Source organism: Chiloscyllium punctatum, unplaced genomic scaffold (genome assembly GCF_047496795.1).
Source record: "Chiloscyllium punctatum isolate Juve2018m unplaced genomic scaffold, sChiPun1.3 scaffold_121, whole genome shotgun sequence".
NCBI lineage: Eukaryota > Metazoa > Chordata > Chondrichthyes > Orectolobiformes > Hemiscylliidae > Chiloscyllium > Chiloscyllium punctatum.
In genome coordinates this window covers 128,797-142,520 of record NW_027309855.1, presented here as the reverse complement: position 1 = coordinate 142,520, position 13,724 = coordinate 128,797, and the positions used below count along the sequence as shown (strand labels likewise).

The window sequence follows — 13,724 nt, the reverse complement described above, 5'->3', positions numbered from 1 at the left end:
CAATAAATGCTTCTGCTTGTGAATCCTATCAGATCGAATGGATTGGTTGGAGAGACAGTTTAAGACAATACAGAATTGGTAACAGCAACAGTATGTGATGGATGGCAGTTATAGGAAGGGGGACAGTCTCAGAGTTACATAGATGGGTTAACTCCAAAAAAGGCAAGAGAGTTAAGTAGCTAGTGCAGGAGTCTTCTGGGGCTGTCCCCATTTTAAGCAAATATGCTGTTTTGGAAAATGTAGTGGGTGATGGATTCACACGGAACGTAGCACAAACAGGCAGGTTTGTGGTATGGAGACTGGCACTAATGCAACAAGGGATACGTCGGATTCCATGAGGTCAGTTGTGTTAGGGGACTCGCTAGTCTGAGGTACAGACAGACGGTTCTGTGGACAGCAGAGAAATAAGCAGATTAGTGTGTTGCTTCCCTGGTGCCAGGATCAAGGATATCTCAGAAAGTGTGCAGAATGTTCTCATGGGGAGAGGGGCCAGCAAGAGGTCATTGTCCAAATTGTAACCAACGACATAAGAAGGGAAAACATTTGAGATTATGGACGGAGATTGCAGGGTGATAGGCAGAAATTTAAAAAAAGAGGATCTTGAGAGTAATAATATCTGTATTACTCCCGGCGCTATGAGCTAGTGAGGACAGGAATAGAGGGATAGAGCAGATGAATACATGGCTTAGGAGCTGGTGTATGGGAGAAGTATTCACATTTTTGGATCACTGGAATCTCTTTTGAGGTAGAAGGAACCTGTACCAGAAGGACGGATTGCACCTAAATTGGAAGGGGGCGAATATACTGGCAGGAAGATTTGCCACAGCTGCTCGGGAGGTTTTAAACTAGTTTGGGCGGGGGGGGGGGGAGGGGGTGGGGAGCTGGGGGCAGGGAGATAGTGAGGAAATAGATCAATCTGAGATTGGTAAACTGAGAACAGAAACGAGTCAAAGAGTCAGGACGGGCAGGGACAAGGTAGGACTAATAAAGTAAACTGCATTTATTTCAATGCAAAGGGGCCGAATAGGGAAGGCAGATGAACTCAGGGCATGGTTAGGAATATGGGACTGGGATATCATAGCAGTTACAGAAACATGGCTCAGGGATCGGCAGGACCGGCAGATAATGTTCCAGGTTACAAATTCTACAGGAAAGATAGAAAGGAAGGCAGGACAGGAGGGGGAATGGAGTTTTTGATTAGGGATAGCATTACAGGGGTACTAAGGGAGGATATTCCTGGAAATACATCGAGGGAAGTTATTTGGGTAGACCTGAGAAATAAGAACGGGATGATCGCCTTATTGGGATTGTATTATAGACTCCCTAATAGTCAGAGGGAAATTGAGAAACAAACTTGTGAGAAGATCTCAACTATCTGTAAGAAAGTAGGGTGATTATGGGAGGAGATTTTAACTTTCCAAACATAGACTGGGACTGCCGTAGCGTTAAGAGTCTAGATGGAGAGGAAGTTATTCAGTGTGTAGAAGAAAATTTTCTGATTCAGTATGTGGATTAACCTACTAGAGAAGGTACAAAACTTGACCCACTCTGGGGAAATAAGGCAGGGCAGGTGACTGAGGTGTCAGTGGAGGTGCACTTTGGGGCCAGCTACCATAACACCATGAGATCTTAAATAATTATGGAAATGGATAGACCAGATCTTAAAGTTGAAGTTATAAATTGGAGAAAGACCAATTTTGACAGTATTTGGCAAGAACTTTCAAAACCTGATTGGGGGCAGATGTTCACAGGTAAATGGACGGCTGGAAAATGGGAAGCCTTCAAAAATGAGATAACAAGAATCCAAAGCAAGTATATTCCTGTTGGGGTGAAAAGAAAGGCTGTACGGGACACTGGTTAGCCCACTGTTGGAATATTGCTGGAATTCTGGTCTCCTTCCTATCGGAAATATGTTGTGAAAATTGAAAGGGTTCAGGAAAGATTTACAAGGATATTGACAGAGTTGGAGAATTTGAGGTATAAGGAGAGGCTGTACAGGCTGGGGCTGTTTACCCTTGAGCGTTGGAGGCTGAGGGGTGACCTTCTAGAGATGTACAAAATTGTGAAGGGCATGGAGAGGATAAATAGAGAAAGTCTTTTCCCTGGCGTCAGGGAGTCCAGAACTAAAGGGCATAGGTTTAGGCTGAGAAGTGAAGAATGTTGGGTGGTACAGTGGTTAGCAATGCTACCTCCCAATGCCATGAGACTCAGGTTCAATTCCTGCCTCAGGCTGTGTGGACTTTGCACATTCTCCCTATGTCTGCGTGGGTTTCCTCCCACAATCCAAACTTGTGCAGGCTAGGTGAATTGGCTATGCTAAATTGCCTGTGCTGTTGGGTGTAGGGGGAAGGATCTGGGTGGTTTGCGCTTTGGTGGGTCGTTGTGGACTTGTTTCCACACTTTAAAAAATCAAAACGTGAAAGAGACCTAAGGGGCAACTTTTTCACACATACGGTGGTACGTGTATGGAATGAGCTGCCAGAGGATGTGGTGGAGGCTGGTACAATTGCAGCATTTAAAAGACATTTGGATGGTTATATGAATAGGAAGGGTTTGGAGGGATATGGGTCGGATGTGGGCAGGTGGGAATAGATTGGGTTGGGATATCTGCTCGACATGGACGGGTTGGACTGAAAGGTCTGTTTCCATGCTGTACATCTCTATGCCTCGATAACTCACAGAGTGAGTTTGTAAATGCAATTAGTGTGAATGGTATTTGGAGCAATACATGTAATTGGAAAGTTAAAGTTAGGTTGGAGTTTGTTTAAAGGGATTGGAATATAGAGGTAAAGACATCATGAATCAGTTGCATAGAGTGTTGGTGAGAGTGTACCTGAGGTATTGAGTGCAGTGTCGGTGACCTAATCTAAGAAAGATTACACTGATCACAGAGGACGTGCAATGGACATTCTCCAGATCAATTCCTGAGATGACAAGATTTTCTGATGGGGAGATTTGTCCTGCGACCTCTCCAGTTTCAAAGCATGAGAGGTGATCACAGTGAAATTTCAAAAATCTATGATTCATGTGATGAGGTGGAAATAAACAGGATGTTTCTCTAGCTGTCTACTCTATATTTAAGGCAAATAATGACAGGATAAGGGATATGCCATTTAAGACCATAATAAGGCGGAAATTCTTCCCTCGGAGGGGACTGACTAACACAGGGGCATGGAAGCCTACTGGCAGGGCAAGATTAAGGAGAATCCCCAGATATTCTTCACGTATATCAAGTGGAACAGAACAACCAGGGAACATGTAGGCCCTATTAGTGACTTGGCAAGTTGTATCCAAACTCAACTTCATGGTAGAAGGCTGTTTGTGTGACTGGAGCCCAATTTCCCTGGTGTACCCGGTAGACATCAGTGCTGTGTTCCGTATTATTTGTGGCATTCATAAGTGATGTGAATGTGAAGTGGGTAGGGGGAGTGTGATAAGTAAGTTTGTGTTGGACACAAAGATTGGCTGTGTGGTTGGCAGTGAGGAGGGAGGTCTTATATTACAGGAAGATACAGAGAGAATGGTCAGATGGACAGAACAATGGCAAATGGAATGTAACCCTGATAAATATAAGGTGATGCACTTTGGAAGAAGGAACCAGACAGGGGAGGACTCAAAGAACAGCATCACACTAGGAAGCTCAGAGCGTGCTTCTCCACACATCCCTGAATGTGACTGGATATGATAATTGATGAGTTCAGCATGACTGTAGATAAAGCCTATATTCATTGACCCAAAGATTATCCGAGTTCTACATAGCACTTTGGTAAGGCCAAATGAAATATTGTGTGCAGTTCTAGGAGCCGCGTTACAGGAAGGATGTGATTGTACTGGATGAGGTGCAGAAGAGATTCACCAGGATGCTCCCTGTGATGGACCATATGAGCTGTGGAGAGAGGCTGGGTAAGCGCGAGTTACTTATTTTGGAGCAGAGGAAGTTGACTTGGAATGTAATTCAGATATAAGATTACAAGGGGCATGGACAGGGTGAATAGACAACAGCTGTTCTTTTTAGTCAAAGTTTTAGCTTCTTTACAGAGTGAAACCAGGGAATGGAGAATGGAGAACAGAGAAACATGACACAGCTACTTCACTTCTGCCTTCACAGAAAAATACATAAACAAAGCCTTCCCAGCAATAGGAGAAAACCTGAGTCTGATGAGAAAATAATGTGGAATGAAACTAGTAAATAAACTAATTTGGAGAAATTATTGGAACTGAAAATAATGGGCATAGAAAAAAAAAACAACACAGATTGATGAAATGGGAAGCATTTGAGAAACTCACTGGTAGATTAATTACAGAATTACAGAAAATACAATAGAGGCACTGAACTTGGATTTTCAGCAAGGATTTTAATAGAGTCCCAAGCCTAGTGTGCAAAGTAAAAGCACATGGGATAGGGGGTAATATATGAACATGGTGTTAAAATGGGAGTGTTGACAGGAAAGAATGAGTAGGAATAAATGGATGGTTTTCAGTTTGGAAGGCTCATGAGGCATCGCAATGATTGGTGATGGGGCACCAGATATTCACAATACATCTCAAACATCTCATTGAGGGAATCAAATGCAAAGTTTCCAAGTCTGCTGACGGAACTAGGATTTTGAAAGTGAGGAGGATGTCAATAAAACTTAAAGGAGATTGAAACAAACGGAGTGAATGAGTAAACATGTGGCAGATGAAGAGCAGTGTGGATAGATGTGATGTTGTCTACTTTGTTGTGAAACACTAAAGTTCCAGCCAACCATTGGAAAAGGGAGTGGTTGAGAAATGTCGATCTATGAAGGGAACTGTACTTTACTTTTCTTCTGTTATTGTTTAGACAGACATCTGAGTTCCATGCAGGGCAGTGAGTTCTGAAGAAAGAAGCCAATACAGGAAATACATTGGCACACAGACCAGTGTACACAGACCCACCAAGTTAGGAGCTGTAACATTGAAAAGGATCTGGGATCTCACTGTACACCAGTCACTGAAAGCAATATTGCAGGAGCAGAAAGCAGTCAGGAAGATAAATTGTTGTTGACCATCATTTCAGAAGGACTGGAGTCCAGGGGTAAGGGTGTCTCAGTGCAGCTGTACAGGCCCTTGGTGAGACCTCAACTCGAACATTGTGCAGTGTTGTGTGCAGTTTTGGTCTCCGTACCTAATAAAGGACAAACCTGACATTGAGGGAGTGCAGCGAAGGATGACCAGACTGATCTCTGGGATGACAGACTTTTTGTGGAGCAGAGTTTGGGGCAACTGAGCCTGTATCCCATGGGGTTTAGGAAAATGAGTGGAGATCTCAGTGAGATATATAAAACACTGACAGGGTGAGTTAGATTGGAAGCAGTGATGATAATTCCCCTGGCTGGGAAGTCTAAAACAAGAGGCCACAGTATTAAATACAGATGGGTCACATTGCATTTAGATACGAATAAATGTCTGCACTCAGAGACTGGTGAACCCGGGAATTCTCTCTCACATAAGGCTGTGGAAGACAAGGCACTAAAGACTAATAAGGATGTCTAGACACCAAAGGATGGGGGAGAGAGCAGGAGTATGGTGTAGAAATAAAGGGTCAACCATCATTATATTGAATTGGATAGCAAATTCGACAGACCAAGGGGACGACTGTAGTTCCTATTTTATAGCTTCACAAGGTTAATCACATTAATGGGTGTGTAAAGTGTGTGGGGAAAGTGCATTGAGGAGATGTTCAGACATTAACTAGAATGGGGCAGGCTCAATGGCCTATTACATTCCCGATGTTTCTGTGCAGTTTGTGGGAAAGCTCTGTAAATGTTGTCACAAGTTCACAGATGTTAGGAAGGACGTCTCTGCTGGCTTAACAGGACTGTGTTTCCCGTTCCCTTTTCCATACCGTGGTTGGGGGCTGGGTGTTCTGTCAGGTTTTATCCTTTTAGACTTCAGAGCAGTTTGATACGACAGAGTGTCTTACTTGGCCTTTTCAGAGACCATTGAAGAGTGCATCTTCACATGTCTATGTGTTTGGAGTCGCTTTTCGGCCAGATCAGGAAAGCACGGGAGATTCACTTCCTTAAAGTACATTGGGGAAGGAAATTGGTGTTTGTAATCGACATTGACTTCAAGGCCATTGTTACTGACACCAGATTTGAGATCTCGATATTTTATTAATTGTTTTTAATTTCCACCAGCTGCCAGAGCATTAGCCTGGTCTGGATTATTCATCTAGTGACTTTTCCAAAACAGCACCATCTCCACATGGGGACCGATCGGAAACCACACTGAGCAAGTTTATGTCTGTGCTGCTTGACAGCTCTATCAAAACGAACTCCCAATTTGACTATCATGATGAGACTGAGAGGGTTGTAATTGGTCCGATTGTAATTATTCCCCGACACTGAGTAATTTTCCACATTGCTCGGGAGATGTCAGAGTTGTAGCTGGAAGGAAACCGCTTCCCCAGGGGCACGGCTTGTTGTACAGCACAAGTCTTCAGTCCTATTGCAGGAATGGGGTCAGGACTCATTGCATTTGCCTTTCTACTGTGTTCAGCTTTTTCTTCATGGCACGTGCAGCGAATTGAATTGGTTGAAGACTGATCTGTGATCCTGTGGGCATCATGATGACGGTGAATTGAATCATTGACTCAACACCCCTGGCTGAGGACGGTACAGATACTATTTCCTTGTTTTTTACACTGATGTGCAGAGCTGATCCATTGATAGAATGGGGATAATTGTGGAGCCCTCTCTAACAGTTAGTTGTTTAATCGACTATCACGATTTTTGGCCGGATGTGGCAGGCTGCAGAGGTTTCATCGGGGTGTATTGACCTTGTGACAATTTCTCTATCTCGATCATACGATTTGGTTTTATTTGATTTGATAGGATCCATTGTCGCATGTATCTAAGTAGAGTGAAACACTTTGTTTATACACAGTTCTGGCAGATCATAGTGAGAGTTGGAGCTGCCTTTTTTTAGAGACATGGAGTGGCCGAAAATTAAAAGTCTACTTCAGCTGTCTGTTTCGGAAGAGCCACAAAATAGACAGAAATTAAATTAGATTGCTTCAGCATCAGTGAAAAAAGGGCCTTTGAACAGGGAATTATTCCAAAGCAAAAGAAAGGATAATCTGATTCGCAAGATTCTGAAACATGCCAATATAGTGGTAAAGAAGGTTTTTTTTAAAAAAAGTGATGATTTGTAACAGAACACAGATGAAAAAATGAAATTGTAGCACAAAAACTTTGAAGAATCACCACAAAAAGTAACTTATTCTGATCTCAGTAAGGATTATTTTCATCCACAAAAATAGCATCTCAAGTTATCTTTCAGAAGCCTGTTGTGCCTTTGAAACTGTTTACAATAGTAATAAGTTCTAGTTAAATATTTGGTAAATAATCATGGACACAGATTTCAACATAATAATAAAACCTTAAAGAGATGCCTGGCTTGTCTTGTCGAATTCGTGAAGAAAAAGGTTAACCGTGGAAATAATAATATTACGTATTTTGTATCAGAATCAGCTTTTTACTGTAAAATGTGATACGGAATTTGATAAGAGATAGCCTGCCCATTGGAGAATAGAATTCATGCAATCCTGCAAGATAAACAATGAGGGATATGACTGAAAAGAGCAGAGCCCCGATACTTTGGAATGCATGAAAGATCCCAAGGCCTAGAGATAACAAAAATCGTTAAACATCTGAAACAAATAAGAAGCTCGGGCTGTCCATAGGCGTGTCCATCAATGATCAGTTGTTTTACAAGATTGGTTCTGCAGAAGGGGAGTGGATGGTACACTGACAAGGTTGTGTATGATCATTGCAACACAGAACGTATAGAAATACTGTCTTATTACTGCAAAATCGAATTGTGTCATTGATTTGCCGTCTGATCTGAGCTAAAGATCAAGGAAACAATTGTCTTCTCATGTCAAAGCCAGATTCGAGGAAGATCCTTTTGGGATTCTCCCAGCATTAGCCAGGTTTAGCTTGAATTAAAGTCCATTCCGTGCCTGTGTCCTCTCTGCCTCCAGAGTCTTTGTCCCTAGCTGGGGAATCTCCCTCCTACAATAAGCAAGGACATACAGGTCATAGGGTAAAGGAAAAACTTAGACTGAGGCATACAGGCTACACCAGAAAGGGTATGCTATAGGCAACATCAATGTGATCAAGATCAGCATTATTTGAAGTTAGAGAGTCCATTCCTCAGTTTAATAATGGGCTGGGAAGATGCTGTTCATGAGCTGCTGGTTTGTGTGTTCAAGATTCTGAATTGTCTCCATGATGGAAGAGATTGTAGGAGATCCAGGGTTCGATGGGTCTTTGATAATGTTATCAGCCTTTCCATGGCAGTGAGCTGTGTAAATGGAGACATTGGATACGACGTTGGTTTCCGTGATGGCATGGGCTGTGCACACAACCTACTGTCATTTCTCTTACTGTCCTGGCAGGGCTGTGGCCACACCAGGTCATTAAGCACACAGATAGTTTGCTGTCAGTGGTGCATTTGTAGACATTGGTGAGGGTCCTTGTGAACATGTCAAATGTCCTGAGCAGCCAGAGAAAGAAGAGGAGTTCTTGTGCCATCTCGGCTGTCATATCTACATGAGAGGTCGGTTATCGTCACTCCGAGCAACTTAATGCTTTCCACCCTTTCAACTTCAGTTCCATTGATGCAGATGGGGGCATGTTCTCCTCATTTCTTTCTGAAGTCATTGATCAGTTTGTTAGTTCTGCCGACTTTGAAAGAGAGGATGGTCTCAGTGCAGCATATCACTAAGTCCTCTATTTCCGTTCTGTATTTTGACTTGTTATCATTACATACCTGTTCTACTATGATGGTGTCATCAGTGAACATGTAGATGGCATTCGTTCAAAATTTGGCAACACAGTCGTGGGTGTACAGGGAGTATAGTAGGGGGCTGAGGACACATCCTTTGGGATTTCAGTGTTGAATGTTATCATGGAAGAGACACACTTACCTATTTTCACTGATTGTGTACTGTGGGTCAGAAAGCTGAGGATCCAATTTCAGAGGGCAGAGCCAAGACTAAGGTCAGGGAGTTTTGTGATTATTCTGAAGGGAAGAATGGTGTTGAAGGTGAACCTATAGTCAATGAGCAGGCATCTGACGTGGGTGTCCTTGTCGTCCAGGTGTTCCAGGGATATGGCACCCACTATGTACCCATTCCACTGGTAGGAAAATTGTAGGGGATCGAGGCAGGCTGGGAGACTGGAACTGATGTGGGCCATGACTAGACTCTCGACGCATTTCACTCCCCTCAGTCTCCAGCGCTCTAAAGAGGAATGTCCCAGCTTATCCAACCTCTCCCTATGACTCAGACCCTTGAGTCCTGGCAACATCCTTGTAAAGTTCCAGTTTAATACCATCCTTCCTACAGCAAGGTGACCAAAACTGAACACAATGATGAACTTGGAAATATCTGGAACTGTAAGTTTTACTCTGCTGCCAATTATTATGCTGCTGTGATATTGCTTTTTTTTTGTTATTCTGAAATCTTATTATTCATTGAGTCCCCTGACGGCAATCCCCTCCGGTGAACGTTCTCCTGACTGCTTGAATTTGAATCAATCTATTTTGTTTGGACTGGTATTTTGATGCCGCTGTATATCAGAGAACAGGAAGAGATGATGGATGGCACTGTGTGTCCTTTACTGGACCAGCTTGACTCTCCAGGTACCTAAAGCTTTTATTGTGGACCAGAGTGCCTCAGAATCGTTAAATCACAGAAGGAAGCTATTTAGCCCATTGTAGGTCCATGCTCATAGAACATTACAGCTCAGTACCTACAACATCCTTCAGCACTGCCGACAGATCCACCGACCTTACTGACAACCGTAAATTTACTAACTCATCCTTCTTTACCCTAATTAAGGTCATTTTCAAAAGGACAAACAACAGTCACTCCAAAGCAGATCCTTGCAGTGTACCACTAGCGACTGAAATCCAGGATGAACATTCCCCATCAACTATCACCTTCTGTCTGCTTTGAGCTAGCCGATTTGTGATCCAAACGCTAAATCGCCCAGAATTCCACGTCTCCATATTTTCTGGGAGAAAGTAAGGACTGCAGATGTTTGAGATCAGAGTCGAGATTGTGGAGCTGGAAACGCACAGCAGGTCGGGCAACATCCGAGGAGCGAGGAGAAAATGAAGACTGCAGATGCTGCAGACCAGAAAACTGATTCCTGATGAAAGGCTTACAAGAGAAACATCAACTTGCATGCAGCTTGGACGCTGCCTCATCTGTTCGGCTTTTCCAACACCACGCTCTCCATATTTTCTTCAATAGCCTACCATGAGGACCTTTATCAAACGCTTCACTGAAATCCACATACCTCACTTTATTCTTATCCACCTGTTTGGTCACCTTCTCAATGAACTCGATAAGATTTGTGAGGCATGACATACCCTTCACAAAACCTTGTTGACTATTCCTAATCAAATGATTCCTTTCTAGATGATGGTAAATCCTATCTCTTATAATCCTTTCCAACACTTTACCCACAACCAAAGTAAGACAGGTATATAATTACCAGGGTTGTCCCTTCTCCATTTCTTGAACATTTGCTGTCCTCCAATCTTCTGGCACTATTCCTGTAGACAATGGCGATGTAAAAATCCGAACAGTTGGTTGCATAAACTCCTCCCTAGCTTCTCAGAGAATTCTAGGATAAATCCCATCTGGCTCAGGGGACATATCTATTTTCACACTCTCCAGAACTGCTAACCTCTCCACATTACGAACTTCAATCCCATCTAGACTAATAGCCTGTATCTCAGTATTGGCCTTGACAGCATTTTCTTTTTCCATTGTGAATCCTGATTCAAATATTAATTTACAGCCTGTCCTATCTCCTCAGACTCCACACACAACTTAACACTACTGTGTTTGATTGCCATTAATCTTCATTTGGTGATTCTTTTATTCGTGACATGCTGATAGAATGCTTGAGGGTTTTCCGCGATCCTACTTGCCAAAGACTTGTCATGCTCTATCCTGGCTAGTCTTAGCTTTTTTTTAAAAGTCCTTCCAGGCTAACTTGTAACGCTCAAGCATCCGAACTGAGCCTTCATGTTTCATCTTTACATAAGCCTCCTTCTTCCTCGTGACAAGAGATTCAACTGCTTCAGTAAACCACAGCAGCCTCACTCGACCACTTCCTCCTTTCCTGGCAGGTATAAAATTATCAAGGACACACAGTAGCTGTTGTTTGAAAAAGCTCTACACTTAAATTGTACCCATCCTCTGCAGTTTCCTTCCCCATCCTATGCATCCTAAAACATTTCCTAATCGCATCATAATTGCCTTTCCCCCAGCTATAACACTTGTCCTGCAGTATACACCTGTCCCTTTCCATCGCTAAGGTAAACATAACTGAATTGTAGTCACTATCAGCAAAGTGTTCACCTACCTCCACATCTAACAGCTGGTCTGGTTCATTACTCAGTACCAAATCCAATTTGGCCTCGGCCCTTGTTGGCCTATCTACATAATGTGTCAGGAAACCATTCTGCACATATTGGACAAAAACTGACCCATATAAATTATTTCTACTGTACCATTTCGAATCAATATTTGGAAAGTTAAATTCTTCCATAACAAATGCTCTGTTATTTTCGCTCCTATCCAGTATCATCTTTGTCATCCTTTCCTCTACATCTCTGGAACATTTCAGATGGCAATAGAGAACTTTCAACAGGGTGACCTCTCCATTTTTGTTTCTAACTTCTTACCGTATTACCTCATTAGACGAGTCCTTATCAAGCATCCTTTATACCAACGTAATGCTGTCTTTGATTTTCAATGCCACGCTAACCTCCCCCACCCCAACCACCACCCCAGCCCCACTGTTAGTACCTTCCTTTTTTTCAATGAAGCATCTAAACCCCGGACCCTACAAGAATCAGTCCTGTCCCTGCTCTATCCATTTCTCCAAAATGGCCAAAACATCAAGCTGTACAACTGCAAAATTTGGAAACAGGGATGTTAAACGAGGGTGAGTTGGATAGATCAGAAGACAGCATGAGGGGAGATAGAAAGGAACGGACAGAAAATGGAAGTTTTATTTAGAAATTCTCACGGACTGCAAGGCCTTTATCTATTGTCATACCGTTTGAGCACTGTGCGGATACTGGCTGTGGTCCCAGAGCATTTATCGCCAATAATATCACAGAGATGAGTTGCTGACAGTTAAACAGAGTCCAAAAGGCCAAGTGATTTTTTTATTTCTCTACAGTGAGAAGGTGATTTAATTTAAATTGACTGGGTAAACAGCAGCAGGAACTGAGAACCCCCTCAATACTGAGATAATGCGCCAGAGAATCTCAATGAGGTGGATCACTGACAGAGGGAAAATCAGCATCTCAGCTGTGGGCCAAATAATGATTGAGAAAGATTGCACACCACTTCCGTGGTTTTCTAATGCACATTTCAATTTATGTAGCTCAATATCACGAGTGTATCTTATTTCTTCGTACTTCCCATAGTTTAGTACGGACGGAAAATCATTTTGTCCCCGTATTTTGTGTTCAATAAACAGAACTAATACGGTGATAAAGTCCATGTTTTTTTAACTTGGTTTACATGATTGGACCCATCAGTGGGTCAGCAGGTTGGAGGAATTGTTGAAGGCCTTCCAGCACTCGGGTAGCTGAAGGGCCTCTTCCCAGTGTGGACCCGCCAGTGCTTCAGCAGGGAGGAATTGCTGAAGGCCTTCCCACACTTGGGGGAGAGGCCTTTCAGCTGTCCCAAGTGCAGGAAGGCCTTCAGCGTTTCCTCCACCCTGAAGTACTGGTGGGTCCACAGGGTGGAAGACTTAACAGACTCTAAGAACGTTCCTCTCACTCCACGCCACTCCCCATTTCGATTGAGAGAGAGAGAGAACCAGTCTTGAACTAAACTCTTCCAACATTTATACAGTGCATTTGGTGTGTGATCATACTTCACGTTATCCACCATCGTGACAGGAGCCACAATACCTTCATTCTAAAACAGATAACCATTCCCACCAGCTTCTGATCCCCACAGAGAACATGGGTCTGTCTTCCTGGAGATGGAAGATGCCTCCTTGAGGCTTGGCACAAAACATTTGTCTTCCTTCCTCACTGCCGACAAAACACGTTAAAGAATCATTTGTTCCACAGGCAATGGAGCCACGAGGAACATTGTGAGCAGTCTATGAGTGCGGTCTCTGCTCCGTTCGTTTTCCAGGTTGGAGCATCAAAGACACCCTCCTATTCCTGTGTAAGTGTCTCGAGGGGTGAATGGTCTCCTCCTGGTTCCATAGAACAGATTTAGGGGTCTTACTGGACTCTGCCTGTTACTGTTTAACAGCTCAATGTACTGACCAGACGCCTCCTTTTCCTGTGGATCAGGCAGGAGGATTGAATGGGCTGTCCCTCTTCTTGATCAGTCATTTCGATGGGCTGAATAGTTTCCACATATCCGGATGTAACCAGCTTGAGGTGCTGAATGAGCTTCTCTTTTAATTGTGGAAATGTGCAGTGCCTGGCCGTTCTGTTACATGAATGTTACCGACACTTTAACAGCACAAACGTGAATGTTGTTTGGGTCTTGCTGAATATGGACACAGACCAGTTCAGGAGCTGAGTGGGGACAAAATGTTCTGAATATTGTGTGATCTTCAGTGATCACTCCGCTTCTGATCTTGGGATAGATGGGGGCCGTCGGGAATGGGGGCACATAGACGATGACGAAGGAG

At 43.3% G+C, this 13,724-nt stretch overlaps 1 long non-coding RNA gene across 2 annotated transcripts in view; it reads left to right on the top strand.

The window, feature by feature from the left end:
* Nucleotides 1-7,413, top strand: part of LOC140471568 (uncharacterized) — a 92,652-nt gene extending 85,239 nt beyond the window's left edge. The window contains exons 7-8 of one of the 2 annotated variants that reach the window (XR_011957104.1): nt 3,795-3,903; nt 6,165-7,413. This is a non-coding gene — a long non-coding RNA (uncharacterized lncRNA). The remainder of the gene's footprint in view (nt 1-3,794; nt 3,904-6,164) is intronic. The other variant, XR_011957105.1, reaches the window with a different exon arrangement.
* The last annotated feature ends 6,311 nt before the right edge of the window (nt 7,414-13,724 follow it).